The sequence below is a fragment of the Trachemys scripta genome, chromosome 3 (genome assembly GCF_013100865.1).
Source record: "Trachemys scripta elegans isolate TJP31775 chromosome 3, CAS_Tse_1.0, whole genome shotgun sequence".
Taxonomy (NCBI): Eukaryota; Metazoa; Chordata; order Testudines; family Emydidae; genus Trachemys; species Trachemys scripta.
The window spans coordinates 120956967-120973483 of NC_048300.1; the positions used below are offsets into that span (position 1 = coordinate 120956967).

General features: G+C 47.6%; 1 protein-coding gene across 1 annotated transcript in view; it reads right to left on the reverse strand.

Moving 5' to 3' along the window:
- Nucleotides 1-16517, reverse strand: part of SLC16A10 (solute carrier family 16 member 10) — a 142794-nt gene that overhangs the window by 15241 nt on the left and 111036 nt on the right. The gene's annotated exons all lie outside the window — the stretch shown is intronic.

The window sequence follows — 16517 nt, forward strand, 5'->3', positions numbered from 1 at the left end:
GACTCAAAATTCATTCCTCACTCCATCATCAAAGGAAAAGCCCATGTGGGTAGTGACTCTGTCAGCTTGTTTTCAGTGAGAAGCTCTAAGTGTGGATTCAAGGAAAGATCCTGCATCTCTGTGCTGATTGGACTCTTACAGGGAAGTGTACCTGATACAAAGTGGAGATCCCCAGAGACAATCTGTGTACCTTGAAAAGACTTTTGAAAAACTGGCGGTTTATTACATAACTTCCAGCATTTGGAATTACAAACTGTGACTCACTTGTGCATATATTTTACCTTCTTTAACCTCTCAATAACTCTCGTTTCCTTTTCTTAGCTAATAAACCTTTACTTAGTTTACTATAGAACTGGCTACCAGCGTTGTCTTTGGTGTAAAAGCTAGTGCAAGGGTTCTCAAACTTCATTGCACCGTGACCCCCTTCGGACAACAAAAATTACGACATATGGAGGACCAAAGCCTGAGCCTGCCTGAGCCCTGCTGCCTTTGGTGGTGAAGCCAAACCCCAAGCCCCACCACCCTGGGCAGGAGGATGCAAAGCCAAAGGGCTTCAGCCTCAGGCAAGGGGCCTGTAACCTGAGCCCCGCTGCCCAGGGCTGAAGCCAAAGGGTGCACCCAGGTGGTGGGGCTCAGGCTTCGGTCCTGGGTGGTGGGGTTCGGGCTTTGGCTTAGGCTCCAGGACCCAACAAGTCTAAGCCCGCCCTGGCGACCCCATTAAAATGGAGTCATGACCCACAGTTTGTGAACCACTGATCTAGCGTACCAATTGATCTGGGGAAAGTGACTGGTTTCTTGGGACTGGAAACAACCTAAATGTGATGTCATTTTTTATGTAAGTGACCATTTTATCACAAAGTCCAGTTTGTCTGGGTGGCAAGATGGACTGGAGAGTCTAAAGGGACTGTCTGTGGCTCCATGGTAAGATTGTTACAGTGATCCAGGAGTTCATATTTGTCACTGGCTTGGTGAAATCTAATTATAAAACACACCACCAGTTTGGGATCTCTGCCCTGAGGTAGGCACTCTCAGTCGTGAGCCACTCCAGACAGCATGACAGTCAGGACTTAAAAAAAAATCAGGAGATTGGCTTAAAAATAAGTTTTGGGTTCTTTTTATTTACCTTCTAGTCTCTGAGCCTTCACAATATACTCTGGTCACAGTTTCAAGCTTTATTTCTCAATCATGAGGGCTAAAAACTTACTTAAAGATGATACTTTCACATAATGACTTGACTCAAGGAGCTGGGGCATTAAGAAAAAATGCCACATATCATGAGTCTTTCAAAAATATCACAAGAGTTGGCAACACTGATTAGTCAGAGTGGGGTGCCTTGCAGCAAGTGGGTGAGAGGATCCAGAAAGACCACACATCTATTGTGCAGGAGACACAAGAGGCACTCTCTGTCCCCAGACTTCTGCAGCAAGAGTAAAATCCTACTGGATTGAAGATAATTTCTGAATGGGAAAAATGGAACAATATGGAGAATAGTATAGAGAACATTGAATGAACATGGATTAAGGACAGACACACATGAGGAAAAGCATGGATAGAAAAAAAAGTTGTGGTCTGAATACAGGCCTAGGAATCAGCAGCTGTGAACATGGTTCTGACACCAACTTTTTTTCCTATCTTGTTACTTGGATACACAATCTGACATTGGAAAATGCCTCAGTTTCCCCATTTATAAAATGAGAATACCTACTTCTCCAGGATGTTAGGAAAATTAATTTGGTCAATAATCTGCTGCAGCATCTGGTGAGAAACTTTGCTTGAATCTAATATAGTTTGTTAAGTTAGGCACTAGTAAGCATTTTATCTTTATTTTTTTTGTAACCATTTCTGACTTTTATGCTTAATTATTTGTACTCAAAATCTCTCTCTTTGTTGTTATTAAACTTTTTTTTACTGTTTTATCTAATCCACCGTTTTTAGACTGAAGTGTCTTGGTAACTATTTAAGATAACAAACTGGCATATTAGTCTCTTAAAGGAATAATGGACTTAATATATTTGTAGTGTTCAGGAGAGGGCTGTACTGTACACGACATACATTCCTGGTAGAAGATCTGGGACTGGGGTGTGCATTGGGGTCATTCTGCAGTATAACCCAGGTTGGCGAGAGCCAGGACGTAGCTGGTAGGCCGCAGTTACACATAGATATCCAGGGTGTGGCTTGCATGCTGGAAGGCTGTTTGTGAGCAGCCCAGATGGGAGCTACTACAGCAAGACATTGTAAGGCACCCAAAGTTGCAGGGCAGGGGTGACAATGCCCCTCACTAGTCTGGATTGTGCCCCAGTATGTCACAGAGTCAGAAAAAGTTCTTGAAGAGAAATGTGTGATCAGAAGAATAATCTGAAGAGGAAACTAAGAATTTTAGAAATTATTAAACTTAGAAAAATTAGACTAAAACAAAAGTTGAAACAGAAAGCAAAATTTACACCAAGATATACACAAAAAGGAATGGAACAATGGAGTCAAGGGATGGAAATGGGGGGGGGGAAATCATAAGGAGACATGTAATACATTTTAAAAAATATTTTATGAAGTTTGCTGCCAACATGTTACAACATACACATACACATGAAAATTCAACATTTACAGTCTGTGTCATGGGACAAGACTGTAGGAGATGGTAGAGTACTGGGGAAACCTGATTGTGGCAGAAGACAGCCACAATCAGAAGAAACAATGGGATATCACCATCCAGTTGGTGTATATCTAGTGGGGATCCACTCAAACAATTGTCAGTTCTTGGCACAATGTTATTCAATATTTGTATCAAATGATCTGAAAGAAATTAAAATCCATGCTGGCAAAATTTGCAGAAGACACAAAATTTGGAGGAGCGGTAAATAATAAGGAAAGGTCAGTTCTACAGAGTAATCTGGATTGCACGGTAAACTAGGCTCACTTGGACAATGTATTTTAATACAGCTAAATGCAAGGTCTACTATTTAGCAACAAAGAACACAGGTTATGTTTACAAGACGGCATCCCAATTTGGAAAGCAGACACTCGGAAAAGGACTTAGGAGTCCTGGTGGATAACCAATTGAACTTGAGCTCCTAACAGCATGCAGTGGCTAAGAAAGCAAATATGATCCTTGGCTGTATAAGCAAGATAACATTGAGTAAAAGTAGGGAGGTGTTAATACCACTGTATATAGCAGGGATCGGCAACCTTTGGCACACGACCCGCCAAGGTAAGTGGGAAGCAGCACGGGCCGAGAGATGTGGTGGCCGTTGCTTCCTGCTGCCCCCATTGGCCTGGAGCGGCGAACCGTGGCCAGTGGGAGCCGCAATTGGCCGAACCTGCGGATGTGGCAGGTAAACAAACCAGCCTGGCCCGCCAGGGTGCTTACCCTAGTGGGCTGTGTGCCAAAGGCTGCTGATCTCTGGTATATAGCATTAAAGAGACCATTATTGGAATACACTGAAGTTTTTGTATCCACACTTCAAAAGGAATGTGGACATATTAAAAAGGGTTCAGAAAAAGAGCTACAAGAATCATAGAAACGTAGGGCTGGAAGGGTCCCTAAGAGGTCATCTAATCCATCCCCACCCACCCCATTCACACGCAGAGGTAGGAACAAGTGTACCTAGACCATCCCTGACAGATGTAAGGTGATGCATTTAGGGATGACTAACAAGAATTTTAGTTACAAACTGGGGACGCATCGGTTGGAAGTAACGGAGGAGGAGAAAGACCTCGGAGTCCTGGTAGACCGCAGGATGACTATGAGTCGGCAATGTGACGTAGCAGTGAAAAAAGCCAATGCGGTCTTGGGATGCATTAGGCGAGGTATATCTAGTAGGGATAAGGAGGTGCTGCTTCCGTTGTACAAGGCACTGGTGAGACCTCATTTGGAGTACTGTGTGCAGTTCTGGTCTCCCATGTTTAAAAAGGATGAACTCAAACTGGAACGGGTACAGAGAAAGGCCACTAGGATGATCAGAGGAATGGAAAACCTGTCGTATTAAAGGAGACTCGAGGAGCTCGGTTTGTTTAGCCTAACCAAAAGAAGGCTGAGGGGGGATATGATTGCTCTCTTTAAATATATCAGAGGGATAAATACCAGGGAGGGAGAGGAATTATTTCAGCTCAGTACTAATGTGGACACGAGAACGAATGGATATAAACTGGCCGTGGGGAAGTTTAGGCTTGAAATTAGAGGAAGGTTTCTAACCGTCAGAGGGGTGAAATATTGGAACAGCATTCCGAGGGAAACAGTGGGGGCGAAGGACCTGTCTGGCTTTAAGATTAAGCTATATAAGTTTATGGAGGGAATGGTTTAATGGGATAACGTGATTTTAGTCAAATCAACAGCGTGCCATCGCTGGTAGATAGTATCAATGGCCAATGAGGGTCAGGCTGGAGAATCTTGCCTACATGCTCGGGGTTCTACTGATCGCCATATTTGGGGTCAGGAAGGATTTTCCTCCAGGGTAGATTGGCAGAGGCCCTGGAGGTTTTTCGCCTTCCTCCGCAGCATGGGGCAGGGGTCGCTAGCTATAGGATTCTCTGCGACTTGAAGTCTTTAAATCACAGAATTTGGGGACTTCAACAACAGAGTCAAGGGAAAGGGGTTGGGTCAGCTTTTGTGGCCTGCATCATGCGGGAGGTCAGACTAGATGATCATAATGGTCCCTTCTGACCTTAAAGTCTATGAGATGTTTGTCTACACTCTTTTTAAAAACCTAAATGACTTGAGATCAGGGAAGTGTGACAGTGTACCCCATAAGGCTTTATGGTGTGTGTGTGTGTGTGCGCTTATAAATGTATGTAGGACATAACTGGAATATGTTTTGTGCTGTCTGTGCCATGTAACATATCTCCGTAAAGGTTATGGGCTACTATATCTATTCATCCTATTTGTACACATATATCATTTTCTACTTGAGGTTAAGAATATGGGCTGTATACTTGCTTGGTTTCTAAGTAAGTTTGTGAGGCATTTGGTCAGTTTCTTTAGGAAGGAATTCGCAAGGTTAAGTACCTGATCAGGAAGCACTTGGGGAACAATGCATCTTGGAATGCTCCAATCCACATAAGAAGTCTTCCTGGAGACATACAAGATACCATGTGGACAATGGCTTCGGCCTGTAAAGACTGAGTCATGCAGAGACATGTGACTTGCCCAGGTGACTCCAGAACTCCATCTTGGAGCTGGACTTTGCATAGGAGTGAGGAGTGGGGTCTCCACCCACAAGAGAAAGTCTATTTAAACCTGTGGGAAACCCCTCCATTTTGTCTTCAGCTGGCTAAAGAAGGAGCCTCTCCATCCCCCCACGATACTTGAAGGAAACTGGAACAAAGGACAGTAACTACAGGGAGTGTGCGTGATTGCTGGACCCAAGCTAAAAGGAGATTAGCCTGTAAAAGGGAGCATTCTGGAACTGGTGAGGAACTTATCTGTATTTAGTTTGATTAGACATAGATTTGCGCATTTTATTTTATTTTGCTTGGTGACTTACTTTGTTCTGTCTGTTACTACTTGGAACCACTTAAATCCTACTTTCTGTATTTAATAAAATCACTTTTTATTTAGTAATTTACTCAGAGTATGTATTAATACCTGGGGGAGCAAACAGCTGTGCATATCTCTCTATCAGTGTTATAGAGGGCGAACAATTTATGAGTTTGCCCTGTATAAGTTTTATACAGGGTAAAACGGATTTATTTGGGTTTAGATCCCATTGGGAGTTGGGCATCTGAGTGCTAAAGACGAGCATACTTTTGTGAGCTATTTTCAGGTAAACTTGCAGCTTTGGGACAAGTGATTCAGACCCTGGGTCTGTGTTGGAGCAGACGGGAGTGTCTGGCTCAGCAAGACAGGGTGCTGGAGTCCTGAACTGGCAGGGAAAACAGGAACAGAGGTAGTCTTGGTACATTGGGGGGCAGCTCCCAAGGGGGTTTCTGTGAGCCACCCCGTCATAACACTCTTTTTAAAAACCTAAATGACTTGAGATCAGGGAAATGGAGGTTACTTACCTGTAACAGGAGGTTTTTCAATGTGTGATCCCAATCTGAACTCCACACATCTTTCCTTGGGAGACACATATGCATCATGTGCCTGAGACCAGAAATCTTGCAAGCAGCATCAACTGGTCCAGGCTTGTGCCCTGGAGCTCCTCGTGTTCAGCACAAAGGATATGAAGTGAAGTGTGGCTTGGTCTCTTGTTGCTTCGCTACTGCAAATCCAGTCATGATCTGAAGCAGAGGGGAAGGAGGGCAGGTAGTGGCATACAGACAGGGACCACACATCTCAAAGAACATCCAGTGACAAGTAAGTAATTTCCATTTCTTCTTTTAGTGCTGGTCCCTAGGTGTATTCCACACGTAGCTGACTGGTAAGCAGTAGACAAATAGCAGGTGGGAGTGAGGATGCAGATGTTATAGATGTCAGTAGTACTGCCATTCCAAAGGCTGCATCTGCAGAAGAGGCTTGGACTAAAGCTTAATGCTTTGTGAAGGTGTGGATAGAACTCCAGGCTATCGCCTTACAGACATCCAGCACAGGCACTTCTCATGGAGATTCTACTGAAGTAAACTGTGCTGTAATGTAATGGGCCTTCAGCACATCTTGGGGAGAGAGATGTGCCAACTAATAGCAAAGGAATATACAGCCAGAAATCCACACAGAGAGTCTCTCAGCAGACGTCGCTTGTCCCTGAGTTTGAACTACTAAGGCAACAAATCTAGGCATTTTTCTAATTGCTTTTCTTTGTTGCAGATAGAATGCCAAAGCTCATCTGACATCAAGAGAATGATGCCTCCTCTCCTCACAAGAGGCATGAGGTTTTGGAAACAAAACCAGTAACTGAATTGATTGCTTCATATAGGACTCTGAAATTACCTCAGGGATAAGTTTCAGGTAGAACTGAAGGGATACGTTCTTTTTTTGAAAAGTAGTGTATGGTGGATCAGTTATAAGTGTCTGAAACTCATACACCCTCCTGACTGATGTGATGGCAATGCGGAAGGTGGGACATTGAATGTATGGTCAGTATTTCAATGGGTGGCTTGGTTAAGTATTGAGAGTATGAGATGAGGCCCCACTGCATTGACTTCACCATGGTGGGAAGGTCCTAGTGAAGCCCTTAAGGAATCTAGTTATCAGGTGTGTCAAAACAGAATAAATAGCCCTCTACCCTAGGGTGAAAGGTACTAATTGCTGCTAGATGGACCCACAGCAAGCTAACAGAAAGGCCTGATGTCTTGAGAATGAGGAGGTAGTTTAGAATAGCAGGAATACCTGCTGTCTCTGGGTGTAACTGGTTTTGTTGTGTACAGGTGGAGAAATGCCTCCTTTTAACTAGGTAGCATTTTCTGGTGGAGTCTTTTCTGCTGTGATTGAGAATAGTTTGAATGGCCCTTGAACATGAATGCTCTAAGTCTGAACCCATCCAAATACTATGCCATGAGGTGAAAGAGTCAGGGTTGGGATGTCTGATCCACTATTCTACTGAGTTAGTAGATTGGGGAAGGTGTCGGGTGCCTACAGGAGAACAGGCAGATATTTGTACGAGGTCCGTAAACCAGAATTGTCAAGGCCATTTGGGTGCAATGAGAATGACTCAGGCTTTGTCATGAGGAATCTTCTGCAGGACCTGGAGTACCAGTGGGTGGGAGAAAAAGCGTAGCTCAGGTGGTCTGTCCAGGACAGCAGAAGAGCATTTCTCTTGGAGTCCCAATTTAGTGCTGCTGTAGAGCAGTAGATGTTGAACATCTTGTTCATCACTGAGATGAACAAGTCCCAAAATAGTGTTTCCAATAAGTGAAGATTTCATTTAACACTGAATTGTGCATCTCCCACTCATGGTCAGTAAAAAAAAGTGCCTACTGAGAGATTATCCACTAGTGAGTTTTATGCACCTGGGAGGTATGTTCCCAAGTGTGTGATGTGGTTCCAGATACACTAGTTCCATAATTGAATCGTCTCTACACAGAGAGGAAGAGATTTCAGTCCTCATTTGTTTGTTTATATAAAAGACAGCCATCATGTTCTCTGATGTTATCTGGACATGTCAGGACAATCTGAGAGAGAAATCCATTGCAGGCTTACTGACTGCTCTTAGTTCCAAGAGACTGATATGCATCCTGGCCTCCTAAGGTGTCCATGCATGTTGTGTTGTGTGGTCACCCATGTGGGCTCTCCAGCATATGAAGGATGCACTCATAGTTATGGTTGTGTTGGATGTACATGGGAGGAAAGGGACTCTGGCATGAATGTGTTTCATGTTTGTCCATCAGGCAAGGAAGATAGGACACTGGCAGAGATTGGCACCTTGGTATCCATGCTGTCTCTGTCTGGCAAGTAAACAGACTGAAACCAGGACTGTAGACAATGGAGGTGTGACATTGAGCCAGAAGGAGTGAAGCACTAGCAGGCTAACTAACCCAGATTCAACCTTTAGAAACATATTAGTAGATAATGATTGTATTTTTTGTGTTTACATATATATATTTAGAGGCTGACAATGTAACCAAATGGTTCCTGTCTGTCGCTATATTCTGTTAATTCAGAGATCAATAGGACACGTTAACATTTAGAGTAAATGTAAATGTTATAATTATGACATTGCACTCCATGTGTTTTATGGAAATATGCTAATGAGTATATGAATATAATGACTCTAATATAACTGGAATATGCTTTATGCAAAAGGTCTCTTGCAAGGCTCCCTGGTTGCCTGCTGACTGCTTTATAAAATGTAGACTCAAATGAAAGGACAGTTACCAGTCCCGTAACTGGCGTTCTTCGAGATGTGTTGCTCAGGTGTATTCCACTATAGGTGTGCGTGCTCGCCACGTGCACCGGTGCCGGAAGTTTTTCCCTTAGCAGTACCCATACTGGGGGAGCACCGCTGCGACCCCTGGAGTGGCGCCTGTATATTGCGCCATAAAGGGGGCTGCATGCTCCCCTCACCCTCAGTTCCTTCTTGCCAGACAACTCCGACAGAGGGGAAGGAGGGTGGGATGTGGAATACACCTGAGCAACACATCTCGAAGAACGCCAGTTATGGAACAGGTAACTGTCCTTTCTTCGAGTGATTGTTCATGCGTATTCCACTATAGGTAACTCCAAGCTATACCTGATGGAGGTAGGTAGGAGTTTTAAATTTTAAGGATTACCTGGGCGGAGTACCGCCCTACCAAACCCTGCATCATCCCGCGTTTGGGAGACGATCACATAGTGCGAGGAGAAGGTGTGGACAGAGGACCACGTAGCAGCCCTACATATGTCCTGAATAGGGACATGAGCCACATAGGCCGCTGATGAAGCCTGAGCTCTCGTCAAATGAGCCTTCACTATAGGAGGCAGGGGCACCCCTGCCAGCCTGCGTGGGGGGGCCGCTAAGAGTTGCAGTAGGGTCCCGTACCAATGCTGACAGGTCCAGTCCGGGGCTATGAGGATAATCCATCTGACTTCACCCTGTGTAGGACCCTGCCTATCAGGGGGAAGGGCAGGAAGGCGTAAAACAAGGGCCCCGACCATGGGAGCAGGAACGTGTCTGATATCGCACCCTCGCCCTCTCCCGCCCTGGAGCAGAATCGTGGACACAGGCGATTCTGGGCGGTGGCGAACAGGTCTACCTGGGGAGTGCCCCACTCTAGGAAGAGGCACCTGGCCACCTCCCTGTGCAGGGACCACTCATGCTGTTGGAAGGAGACCCTGCTCAGGTGATCCGTGAGCGTGTTGCTCTTGCTGGGCAGGTAAAAAGCCCTCAGTAGGATGTCGTGGGCTATACAGAACTCCCACAGGAGCTGGGCTTCCTGGCACAAGGCACGGAACGTGCCCCCTTGTCTGTTGACATAATACATTGCGGTCGTATTGTCCATGAGGACTCTGACCACCTTCCCCTCTATGTGCTGGCGGAAGGCCACGCACGCCAGGCGCACGGCCCTGAGCTCCCTGACATTTATGTGCAGGGTCAGTTCCTCGTGAGACCACATGCCCTGGGTCCGGAAGCCCCCCACGTGGGCTCCCCATCCCAGGTCCGAGGCATCCGACACCAGATCTAGTGAGGGAGGGGGTTCTCAAAAGAGGATACCCAGAAGCATGTTGCTCGGGAGGGACCACCATTGCAGGTCTGCCACCATCGTGGTTGGCAACGTGATGACCTTGTCCAGGCCATCCCTGTCCTAGGAATACCGGGAGGCCAGCCAGAGTTGGAGGGGCCTCATCCTGAGCCTGGCATGTCGCACCACATAGGTGTATGCTGCCATATGGCCCAGTATTTTGAGGCATACCCGTGCCGTAGTTACTGGGAAGGCCGTGACTGAGGCGATGAGACCTTTGAGCGCCTCGAATCTGTCCCGTGGGAGGGAGGTCATGGCCACCCGGGAGTCTAACAGTGCCCCTATGAAGTGTATGCGCTGAACCGGGAGTTACGTGGATTTCTCCTCGTTTACCACTAGGCCTAGAGCCGCGCAGGTGTCTAGCAGGAAGTCCATCTGCTCCTGCACCTGAGATCGAGACTTGCCCTTGAGCAGTCAGTTATCCAGGTTGGGGAAGATCTGCAGCCCCTTCCTCCTGAGGTGGGCCGCCACCACCGCCATGCATTTTGTAAAGACCCTGGGGGCCGTAGAAAGGCCAAAGGGAAGGACCGTAAACTGGTAATGTTCCAGGAAATGGAGGAAGTGCCTGTGACCCTCGAAAATATGGATGTGAAAATACGCATCCTGGAGGTCCAGGGCCGTGAACCAACCCCCTGGGTCTAGAGATAGAATAATAGAGGCCAGGGACACCATGCGGAACTTGCAACGAACTAGGAACTGGTTGAGATTCCACAGATCAAAGGATGGGCCTGAGCCTGCCCTTCGCCTTCGGGATCAGGAAATACCTGGAGTAAAACTCTTTGCCCTGAAATTCCCGACGTTCTTTCTCCACAGCCCCCAAGGCGAGGAGGCGCGCTACCTCCCGGCTTAGGAGGAGGGCATGCTCCGGGTCCCCGGGCAGCTCCCTGGACGGAGGATGGTGTGGAGGGGGCGAAACGAACTGCAACCTGTACCCTTGGGAGATGGTGCTGAGGACCCATCGGCCTGACGGTATACTGGACCATTGGAGCCGGAAGGCAGATAAACGGTTGGCAAAACTCAACTTTATTAACTGGGGGGCTTTCTCGGCAACAGGCCCGGTGACCCCCCGCAACAAGTCAAAAACGCCTCTTCCCTGGCCTCTTGCCCTTCGGGGGGCCAGGATGTGGGGCCGAACGGGATTGGCGCTGGGACCTACGCCTCTGCTCCCTCTGCCTTTTAGGCGGGGGCTCGTATCTACCCCGAATTGGGGGAACTGAGGTCTGGGCTTGTCCTTGGCGGGCAGGACATACAGGCCTAGAGTCTGCAGGGTGGTGCGGGAGTCCTTCATCTCGTGCAGACGAGTGTCGGTCTGGTCTGCAAACAGGGCCTTCCCATCGAACAGCAGGTCCTGCATGACGGACTGGGACTCCACGGACAGCCCTGACAGCGACAGCCCGTCGCATGGAGATGGCAGAAGCCATCGAACGGGCCGCTGTGTCCGCCGCATCCAAAGCCGCCTGGAGAGCTGCCTTGGCCGCCGCCACACCCTCGTCAACCAAGGCCCGGAACTCCCTCTTGTCCTTGTCCTGGAGGAGGGGTTCAAACTTTGGGAGGGACCCCCACAGATTAAAATCATCGGCTCAGCAGCGCCTGGTGGTTAGCCACTCTGAGCTGGAAACTTGCCGAGGAATAAATCTTTTTTCCAAAGGTGTCAAGTCTCCTAGAGTCCTTGTCCTTGGGGTTGGGTGTGGGCTGGCCATGCCTCTCCCGGTGGCGAATGGACTCTACCACCAGAGAGTTCGGGCCCGGGTGGGTATAGAGGTATTCGTGCCCCTTTGCGGGCACAAAATACTTTCGTTCGGCCTTCTTAGAAATAGACCCCAGGGAGGCCGGAGTTTGCCAAAGTCCGGTAGAAATATTGGCCACCCCTTGATGCAGAGGAAGGACCACACGGCCCGGTGCCGAAGAGGTCAGGACATTAAACAAGGTGTCTGAGGGCTCCTCCATATCCTTGGCCTGGAGCTGGAGGTTTGATGCCACCCATCTAAGGAGCTCCTGATGAGCCTTAAAGTCCTCCTGAGAGACAGGAGGTGGCGCCGCAATGGACTCGTCTGGTGCAGAGGAGGCAGCTGGCGCCATGTCTACAATGTCCGGCGGCACCGTTGGGTCGAACCCCAGGTCCGGTCCCGGGGTCGGTGCCCGCGGACTGGTCACAGTGCCGAGGCGGAGACGCCGAATGGACCTGAGAGGCCCCAGCCATGGAACGGGGTCTCGCCAGTGCGGGCGCCTGGGGCCATGGTGCCCACTGGCACCATTGTCCTTGCCAGGGCACCCCCTGCCACTGAGTCGTGTGGGGCCCCTTGCTCCTGCAGTGCGGTGTGGCCCGGAGAGGGGCGGCTGGGCGCTGATGCCGAGGTCATCAATGAGCGCACGGTGCCATACGATCGGCTGGACTGGTCCCGGCCAGGACGTCTCCGGCCCCGAGATTTCGACCTCGATGATGAGGAGAGGTAAATGTCAGAGGTACTGTCTCTTGACTCTCGTTGGCGACCGCGGCTACAATGCCGCAGTGCCAGGGATTCCCGTGATGCACTCTGAGTGCAGCTTCTATCGCCGCAGGCGCTGCAGTATGAGAGCTGGTGCCGTCGGCGTCGAGACCTGCTCCTCTCACTCCGACTAGAAGAGGAGCGGCGTCGCCTCTTGTCCTGGTGCCTGCGGTCCCTCCAAACAGAAGAGTCCAACTTGCTCCCAGGAGACCCGGCCCACGGGGTGGAAGTTTGCCGCGGGCTTCGGGCAGGTCATTCAACCCGGGGAGGGCTGGTGTGCGCCCAAGGGCGGTTTCCCTCGGGACCGGGGGCCCAACTGAGGTGACGCTCCCGGCACTGGTAGGGAAAGGATGTCGTGTGCGGCCTGGGCTGCCTCCGGCGTCGAAGGCATCCTCACTTCAGGAGAGGCCCACAGGGATTGGACCGGACTACTCCGCTCAACTCAAGTCGGAGGTCTAGGTCCCGATGAGGATCGTGGGCTGCCCAACTCGGGTCTGGCCTCACCCCTATCCTTGTCTCGGCGCCGCTGTGTCTTCCCTTGCTTCTTAGTCAGGGAGCGGTGCTGACTGGTAGATGGGGCCTCACTGCGCACCAAAGAAGCGGTGCCCAGCGCCGGGTTGGGTTGATGCGTCAGTGCCGGGGCCAGTGCCGACTCCATAAGAAGGGCCCGGAGTCGGATATCACGTTCTCGCATCATCCGAGGCTTGAACGACCCTACAGATCTTGCAACACTCACAGATGTGAGCCTCGCCCAAACAGCGAAGACACGGGGAGTGTGGATCGCTTTTGGGCATAGGATTGCGACAAGAGTTGCACGACTTGAAGCCTGGGCCACCGGGCATGCCCCGAGCCAGGCTACTAACTAGAGAAACTGTTCACCCACGAAAGGGATACCACTAAGGCTATAATTGCTGCAGCCAAGGCTAGAGCAGAAAGTTCTGACTACCTTCACTGGCGGCAAGAAGGAACTGAGGTTTGGGGGAGTACGCAGCCCCCTTTATGGTGCGATATACAGGCACCACTCCAGGGGTCGCAGCAGTGCTCCCCCAGTACGGGTACTGCTAAGGGAAAAACTTCCGGCACCGGTGCACGTGGCGAGCATGCACACCTACAGTGGAATACACATGAGCAATCACTCGAAGAAGAAGCAAAAAATCTTAAATGAATCCACATGTTCCATAGAATCTTTATGGATAGTAATTCCATGCTCTAATAAGAATATAACAGCTGGGATCTATTATCGACCACCTGACCAGGACAGTGATATTGACGATGAAATGCTAAGGGAGATTCGAGAGGCTATCAAAATAAAGAATTCAATAATAGTGGAGGATTTCAATTAGCCCCATATTGACTGGGTATATGTCACCTCAGGACAAAATGCAGAGACAAAATTGATACTTTAAATGACTGCTTCTTGGAGCAACTGGTACAGGAACCCACAAGGGGAGCGGCAATTCTCGATTTAGTCCTGAGTGGAGTGCAGGATCTGGTCCAAGAGGGAACTATAACAGGACCGCTTGGAAATAGTGATATAATATAACAACATTTAACATTCCTGTGGTGGGAAGAACACCTCAACAGCCCAACACTGTGGCATTTAATTTCAGAAAGAGGAACTATGCTAAAATGAGGAGGTTAGTTAAGCAGAAATTAAAAGGTACAGTGACTAGAGTGAAATCCCTGCAAGCTGCATGGACACTTTTCAAAGACACCATAATAGAGGCCCAACTTAAATGTATAACCCAAATTAAAAAACACAGTAAAAGAACTAAAAGAGCCACCATGGCTTAACGACCATGTAAAAAAAGCATTGAGAGATAAAAAGGCTTCTTTTAAAAAGTGGAAGTCAAATCCTAGTGAGGTAAATAGAAAGGAGCATAAACACTGCCAAATTAAGTGTAAAAATGTAATAAGAAAAGCCAAAAAGAAGTTTGAAGAACAGCTAGCCAAAAACTCAAAAGGTAATAACAAAATGTTTTTTTAAGTACATCAGAAGCAGGAAGCTTGCTAAACAACCAATGGGGCCCCTGGACTATCAAGATAGAAAAGGAGCACTTAAAGACGATAAAGTCATTGTGGAGAAACTAAATTAATTCTTTGCTTCAGACTTCACGGCTGAGGATGTTAAGGAGATTCCCAAACCTGAGTCGTCCTTTGTAGGTGACAAATCTGAGGAATTGTCACAGATTGAATTGTCACTAGAGGAGGTTTTGGAATTAATTGATAAACTTCATAGTGACAAGTCACCGGGACCAGATGGCATTCACCCAAGGACCTAGGGGTTACAGTGGATGAGAAGCTGGATATGAGTCGTCAGTGTGCCCTTGTTGCCAAGAAGGCTAACGGCATTTTGGGCTGTATAAGTAGGGGCATTGCCAGCAGATCGAGGGATGTGATCGTTCCCCCCATTCGACTTTGGTGAGGCCTCATCTGGAGTACTGTGTCCAGTTTTGGGCTCCACACTACAAGAAGGATGTGGAAAAATTGGAAAGAGTCCAGCAGAGGGCAACAAAAATGATTAGGGGGCTGGAACACATGACTTATGAGGAGAGGCTGAGGGAACTGGGATGGTTTAGTCTGCAGAAGAGAAGAATGAGGGGGGATTTGATAGCTGCTTTCAACTACCTGAAAGGTGGTTCCAAAGAGGATGGGAATTAGTCCTGCTGTGAGCAGGGGGTTGGACTAGATGACCTCCTGAGGTCCCTTCCAACCCTGATATTCTATGATTCTGAAAGAACTGAAATGTGAAATTGCGGAACTATTAACTATGGTTTGTAACCCGTCCTTTAAATCAGATTCTGTACCCAACGACTGGAAGATAGCTAATGTAACACCAATATTTAAAAAGGGCTCTAGAGGTGATCCCAGCAATTACAGATCGGTAAGTCTAACATCAGTACCGGGCAAATTAGTTGAAACAATAGTAAAGAATAAAATTGTCAGACACATAGAAGAACTTAAATTGTTGGGCAAAAGTCAACATGGTTTCTGTAAAGGGAAATCATGTCTGACTAATCTACTAGAGTTCTTTGAAGGGGTTAAAAAACATGTGGATAAGGGTCATGGTGTACTTAGATTTCCAGAAAGCCTTTGACAAGGTCTCTCACCAAAGGCTTTTACGTAAATTAAGTTGTCATGGGATAACAGGGAAGATCCTTTCATGGATTGAGAACTGATTAAAAGACAGGGAACAAAGGATAGGAATAAATGGTAAATTTTCATAATGGAGAGGGATAACTAGTGGTGTTCTCAGAGGGTCAGTCCTAGGACCAATCCTATTCAACTTATTCATAAATGATCTGGAGAAAGGGGTAAACAGTGAGGTGGCAAAGTTTGCAGACGATACTAAACTGCTCAAGATAGTTAAAACCAAAGCAGACTGTGAAGAACTTCAAAAAGATCTCACAAAACTAAGTGATTGGGCAACAAAATGGCAAATGAAATTTAATGTGGATATATGTAAAATAATGCACATTAGAAAAAAATAACCCTAACTATACATACACTATGATGGGGGCTAATTTAGCAACAACTAATCAGGAAAGAGATCTTGGAGTCATCGTGGATAGTTCTCTGAAGTCCAGTGTGCAGCGGTAGTCAAAAAAGCAAACAGGATGTTAGGAATCATTAAAAAGGGATAGAGAATAAGACGGAGAATACCTTATTGCCCTTATATAAATCCATGGTACGCCCACATCTTGAATACTGCGTACAGATGTGGTCTCCTCGTCTCAAAAAAGCTGTACTGTTATTAGAAAAGGTTCAGAGAAGGTCAACTAAAATGATTAGGGGTTTGGAATGGGTCCCCGATGAGGAGAGATTAAAGAGGCTAGGACTTTTCAGCTTGGAAAAAGAGGAGACTAAGGGGGGGATATGATAGAGGTATATAAAATCATGAGTGGTGTGGAGAAAGTAAATAACTTTTTCTTATTCACTTTCTCC